The sequence below is a fragment of the Ixodes scapularis genome, unplaced genomic scaffold, assembly GCF_016920785.2.
Source record: "Ixodes scapularis isolate PalLabHiFi unplaced genomic scaffold, ASM1692078v2 PGA_scaffold46__3_contigs__length_2488377, whole genome shotgun sequence".
Classification (NCBI taxonomy): Eukaryota; Metazoa; Arthropoda; class Arachnida; order Ixodida; family Ixodidae; genus Ixodes; species Ixodes scapularis.
The window spans coordinates 1,859,212-1,866,328 of NW_024609875.1; positions in this window are offsets into that span (position 1 = coordinate 1,859,212).

A 7,117-nucleotide genomic window follows, 5' to 3' on the forward strand; every position below is an offset into this window, starting at 1 on the left:
TGACTTGTCGTCCATTCTGGACTCATCAGACGCGGATGTTGTTGTTCTCACCGAGACCTGGTTGTCAAGCAAAATACGTAACGATGAAATACTAAACTATCATAAACGTTTCAATTTTTACCGTCATGACAGAGGCGAAAAAAATGGCGGTGGCGTATTGGTCGCGGTGGCGGAAAACGTATTATCATTTCAAATCAGTATTGTTTCTGAACTGGAGCTTCTATGGGTTTGTCTTCAGTTAAAAACAAAAAAAAATATATTTTAGGCGTTTGTTATCGTCCTCCTTCAAAAAGTGCCACTTTTGTTACAAGCCTACACGACGCCATTAACGGAGTCATGATGCGTTTTCCCAATACGCCAATAATGCTGCTGGGTGATTTTAACTACCCCGCCATAGTATGGTCAGATATGGGTGCTAGCCTCAGTCCCTTTTCTTCAGAGAGTAGTGAGTTTTTGAACTTGTGCTTGGACTTTAGCTTTGCACAAATTGTTACGAAACCGACGCGTATTACAACTACAACTGCCTCTGTTTTAGACCTTATATTAACAACATCGCCCGAGCTTATTACTTCATTGACTTACATGCCTGGTATTAGTGATCATTCCTTGTTGCATTTTATATTAAACATTCCCAGTTCCCGCAAATCAAAACAAATAAAGCAAATACACGATTATGCTAGAGCGGACTTTGATGTGATTAACAATGAAATGAGTCTCTTTTTAGATCGGTATATGCACTGTTTTGCCGAGCGCTCAGTCGCAGACAACTGGCGTTTATTCAAAGATAAGGTGGTATCACTGATGAAGGCACATGTACCTCTTCGCAACATAACGTCGTCACCTGAATCGCCATGGTATACCGTGACTCTGAAAAGGCTCTCAAATAAAAAGAAGCGTTTGTTTCGTGCTGCCAAGCTGAAGGATGACGTACAGCATTGGGCAGCGTACCATCTAGCTGCGGGCGTGTACAAAAATGCTGTTGTAGAGGCTAAAAGCTCATTTTTTAATATTCTGTTACCATCTATGCTAATAAACAACCCCCGTCAATTTTGGAAAGTTGTTAACCCCACTGAAAGCTCCGATGTTGCGCTTAGAATGGCTGACGGAGTAGATGTACCAAATGATCAGTGTTCTTTTGTTTTAAATGATGTTTTTGTCAAAGCGTTTTCGTGCCCTGTTACCTCCAACTTTACCGCAGCTCCAGTTTGTAACTTTTTGCCAATGTATCCTGTCATTATAGAATCTGAAGGGATTGCTAACATAATCGAAAATCTTAAAACCTCTTCGGCAGCCGGCATCGACAATGTAACTGTTAAGTTTCTAAAGAACACTAAAACGTATTCAAGCATTATTCTATCTTATCTTTTTTCCCAGTCTCTCGAACAAGGAATATTACCCAGTGTCTGGAAGGTGGGGAAGGTGATTCCAATTCATAAAGGCGGCGATAAACATAATCCTATTAATTTCCGCCCGATCTCTCTAACGAGCATCCCTTGCAAAATTCTTGAACACGTAATATATTCACATCTTGTTAATTTTCTTGACTCTAACTCTTTTTTCAACACAGCTCAACACGGTTTTCGAAAGTTTTATTCCTGTGATACCCAACTGCTAACATTAACTCATCATCTTCACCTCACTCTAGACCGGGGTTCTACGACTGACTGCATATTCCTGGATTTCTCAAAAGCTTTTGACAAGGTTTCTCACCAGCTACTTCTTCATAAACTTAGTAACCTTAATATAGATCCCAATGTCCTCACATGGATAAAATCATTCCTAACGAATCGCTTCCAATTTGTTCGAACTAATGACACTAATTCTTCGCCCTCACCTGTTAACTCCGGTGTCCCTCAGGGCTCCGTACTCGGACCACTCTTATTTCTTATTTATATCAATGACCTTCCTGTGCATGTTTCTTCCTCTATTAGTTTGTTCGCTGACGATTGTGTAATTTATAGAGAGATAGTTAACGACTCTGACATTTCCGCCCTTCAGGTTGATATTAACAACATCTGCAAATGGTGCAAGGAATCGCTCATGGAGCTTAACATCACTAAATGTACATCTATGAGAGTATCTCGTCATAACAACACTTGTCCTTCCTACTCTATTAACAATTCTACTTTAGTTTCTGTGTCCTCCTATAAATATCTCGGCATTCACATAACCAACGACCTCTCCTGGAATATCCACGTCCAATATGTCACTAAAAACGCAAATAGGCTTTTGGGCTATCTCAAACGTAACTTTTCGCTTGCTCCTCTTTCGTTAAAACTTCTCCTCTATAAAACCCTAGTTCGTCCTAAACTGGAATATGCAGCTTCTATCTGGAGCCCCGGTATCACCCTTGCATCAGCTGTCGAATCTATTCAGAATCGTTCTGCCCGTTTCATACTCTCGAACTATCATCGTACAGCCAGTGTAACTTCCATGAAATCGTCCCTCTCCTAACCTGATCTCTCTCTCCGAAGAAAAATATCTCGTCTATGTTTATTTCACAAGATTTATTACTCTAACCCCGCTCTCCGTCAAGCATTGTTTTTAGAACCATCGTACATATCATCACGTGTAGACCATGACCTAAAGGTAGGGATTCCCCATTGTAGCACATCCACTTTTAATGCTTCTTTTCTACCCCAAACCTCCATTGATTGGAATCGCCTTCCCGCACATATAGTCTCAATAACTAACACTGTTTATTTTAAAAATGCTATTACCAACTTTTTAACAGATGATGCGTAGCGCGTGTTTTTGCTGTGTGTGTGTGTGTTTTTTTTGTTTTTTTTTCTATTTTTGCCTCGTTCAACTATGTTATTTTTATCTGTCGACCGCCCACTCCCCTCTGTAATGCCTTCGGGCCCTGAGGGAATACTAAATGAAATGAAATGAAATATCTGATCAAAACTTCGAGAGTCAGCGACTGCTTAAAGAAGCTGTGCAACGATTTTAACGTTGATAGAATTGGCATCTTCTACTTTTGACATTGTTCACCTTGTCACAAATGACATAAAACACACCTCCTTTCATCGAAATGTTGCGATTCCGCCGCGTAATAGCGAGGCAAAAATTAGAATATTCCCCGACCTGCAGCCGCGAGCGGCGGCCATGAGAAACACGTGGCGTGACGTCAATGGGATTCTTGTCGACAGATAGCAAGTTGTACGAATACCTGCTCGGTAAAAGGTAACTTTAATATAAATCTTGTCGTTTCAACACAAATATAATTGCGTCAAAAAACTGGTATCATCGATAAAACTTTTATTATACGGAGTTTTAGTGGCGCCATCTATCCTAGGTCCACAAAACCGTCACCTCTTTCGCCTACCGCGAACAGTCTCCAGAAGCCGGAGGGGGAGGGGGACAGGGCCGGACGCGTATGGCCGGACCCGTATGACACTTTCCTCCTTTTTAGACATGTACAAATTACTCAAAAAAGGTAGTTAAGTTAAGTTACTGAGTATCGACGCCAAAAGTAATTGGAGTAGAGTAGAAATTACGCATTTGTAATAGTAATTGAGTAAACTACTAACTACTGTAAAAAGTAGCGAGTTACTTTGAAGTTACTTTCGCAGTTACTTTTTTTATATTTTTGTGGTAGCAAAATGAACAGCAGTTTTGATCAATGAAAAACCCTGCGAGCCTAATATAAATGCAGTCTATCTATGGCTTGCGTTTTCGCCAAAATAGTTTATTCGCTCGCAGAAGCAATTGACTTTCAAAGTTCCTGATAGGAGAGTTTTCCCCTTTTCCTTCTAAGGACGTCCCCAGCCAAGCTAAATAGACGGTCCACCGACGGGCTGGATGAAACGGCAGCGTTGAATTTGAGAAACAGGCTGTGCAGGGTCGGGCAAGCGAGTGTCGGCATCTTAGGTGTCGATGACTAAACATGTGAGGTTTGCCTCGGGTAGAGGACCTTTTATAACAAACTTTCCTCCTTTTTCTTTTTTTCTTCGTCAAGTTCAGATTGTTATGACTGGCCCCTCTTTATTTCGACGTCGTTCTGAGAGTACGCTGAGCGAGTGCACCAGATTGTCAAGTATTCAAGTCTCGCACCACGACGATGAGATCATCCGGACGACTGTGCGTCCCGTTGTAGTGCTAGTGCTACGCTACTGAAAAAAAAAATTGTTTTGGTTTAACAGATGCAACAAAATGATCTCCAAACGGCAACTCGCAATCCTCCCCGGCGACTACAATTTTCTGATGCGCCTGACACGCCTGACAAGTAAATCGTTTTTAACAAAGAGGAGGTCTCCAAGGCATGGATGATCGGAAGGACGCGAAGGATTACGCGAACAAGCATCGTCGCTCGTATACAGTTGCAGCTGGAAGCGGGAATACGCTCCCATGGACGGATTATCCGTGCCAGGGTTTGTGCACGGGGGAGTCTGGCTTTGCAAAGGCGTATGCGCTGACGACAAGGCAACCATGGGAACAGGCGCCCAGCTGCGAGGTCATTCCAGTGGCGCCTCCCTTCGAACCTACTGCTTGAGTCACAACTCACCAAAGACAGAAAACACGAAAACAATAACAACTCTCGGAGTGTCCCCGTCTTTCGTGGTTGAAGCTGGAAACGCGGCGCCTGCGTGCATTACCGGATTAGGTCAATACCCGGCCAAGGCTTGTTAAGCATCTCTTCCTGCGTTTGTGCGTGCCGGTATTATGTTTTGGCTGCTCGTCGCCACCTTGGCCCAAGGACGCCTTCCCGAACAAGGGGGCCCCTTGTTCGGGAATGCCACTTTATCTGCTGGCGTCTTATTAATTTCTGCCCTCAAACTTTCGTGATGGGCAAAACTAGCACTATATAATTTCGAAAGTAGTTAGTAATTTGAGTAGAAGTTACCTGAAAAAAGTAGTTAAATTAAACTACTAATTACCCAAATCAAGTTGTAATTGTAAGTTACCAAGTTACTCGAAAAAGTAGTTAAACTACAGTAGTTTGAGTAGAGTAGTTGAACTACGTCCAAGTCTGCTCCTTTCACCATATTTTTCGCTCTGCGCGCGCCAGCACGTGGTCACGCGGTCGCGAGCGGAAGAGTTCTCGCTGCTCGCTAATGGCTCTAGAGAGAACTTTACGGGAACCCCGCGCCTACCCCCTCGACGTCCCTGCGCACGTGACCCGGAAGAGGATGTAAGAGCTGAGAGGGAGCAAAAACCTGGATCTTTTTCATTTGTTTTAAATAAAACTAGGGTATCCAGACAAAATCTGTTTCCTGTAGTTCACTTCTGCAGTGTCAGGCATCAACTTTCACAATTATTTAACGAAAGCCCTAAAATTGTTGCACAACTCCTTTAAATGCAACGACTACTGAAAAAAAAAAAACATGCAACGAAAGGCAGTTGTGTTATTGGTTGTCTGAATAACGACAAAAGTTACTGGCTACATTTGAGGTAAAAATTGATGCGTTCCTTTTGAAAATCAGTAACGAGTAACGTATTTAGTTTCTTTTCGCGCGAGTAACGAGTAATGGTATTTAATAACATTTTGGGGTAACGTGTACTTGTCTACTAGCGATATGTTACTAAGTTTATTATCGGCACTTACAGTTGCTTTTGACACATCATATTAATGATCAAACTAATCAATTAAGATTGTAATTCTAAATATACACTTCTAAATGACAAATCGACCGTTTCTGTCACTGCCCACAGGTGCAAACATTTGCCATTCACGAGTCGTTTTCAGCCTCGAACTTTTCCAACGATATAGCTCTGCTCAAGTTGGTTGACCCTTTTGACTTTACCGAGAGCAAGGGGCACATCGGCGCTGTCTGTCTTCCCGCCAAGGATCACCCGTTTGAGAACAACCTTACTGTCACCGGCTGGGGAGACATAGCATACGGTAATGAAGGATTCAGTTGTTACATCTATTAGATTGATGCCTATTGAGACAAAGCTGCGGTTAGGTTTAGCACCTCCATCACTAACCATTAAATTTTTTTTTTCTTTAAGATCATATTGTAAAATCTTACAAACTGGGGAACGGGCGAGGCACAATTCTCACGTTGAAGACTTCCTAGATTCGGAGTTGTGCGACTGGCAAAGTGTAATCCATATAACATTTTATGTCTTGATGCAAGTGTGGTCAATGAGAGCATAAGAAAACCGGGGCGTGACTTGTCATGAGAAGGTTCTTTGGTTGTCAACTTTGCGAATTTTCTGCGCTTTGAGGTACGTAGACCTTGAATTACTTGCACGCCAAGGAGGCGCCCCAAAAAGACAAAATTTGGCGCTGGTTTTTAGTTTTTAATTTCTTGCTGGCGTGAGTTTAACTAGAATTTATTTCACATCGCCAAACGTATGTAACCCGTCGGGAAGAAGCTGTGATGCCCCTATACTGCCCCATATTACGCAGCAGTAGATCTTCTCAGCGTCTCGGACTCATGTTGGACCTTTCAATAAATTCGCGAAAACATATTAATCTAACTTGCAATACGGATTGTTAGTTCAGGTCTGTCAGTAAATACGTGGAAGCACTTTGAAGTAAATGAGTGACTAATAAAAATTTGCCAGAAGTAACGGCTGACGTAAACGCTTACGCTCAAGCTAGCGATCGTTCTGTGTGTTGACAATTTCAGGCAGTTGTATTTTGATGCCATTACAACTTGCCTTCACGTTTTGTTGCTGTCTCTTCTGGTCGCTTCACCTCGTCACAGTTGGCATACGAGAGCCCTTTCTACTGAGCATTGTGTTAATATGCCGACGCTACGAGATGATGGGACAAATCAGGCAGCGTCAAAAGCGCACCATCATTACGTTTGTTATGTTTCTCCACGCGTTCTATTATCGCTGAACTAATGAGAAGCGGGTGGTTTCATTTGAAATCGAACACGCTTGTCGGGGTGGGTCTTTCGATTTTTTTTTTAATATATGTAATCGCCCTAATTCTGGAAAAAACAAAACCGCTTTTCAAGATTTTTTTTTTTTTTTTACATATTACGCTTCACAAAATAATATTGATTGGAGCAGGGTGAAAATCTGTTTTTTACTCCGTGATTTTTCTACCCGATTCTGTACACAGGTACGAATACGGGAAGCATACAAAACTCACAGTAAGTTTTTGTGCTTTTGTATGTTATTTGGACTATTTTTTTAGTTTAAAAAAATACTTGTG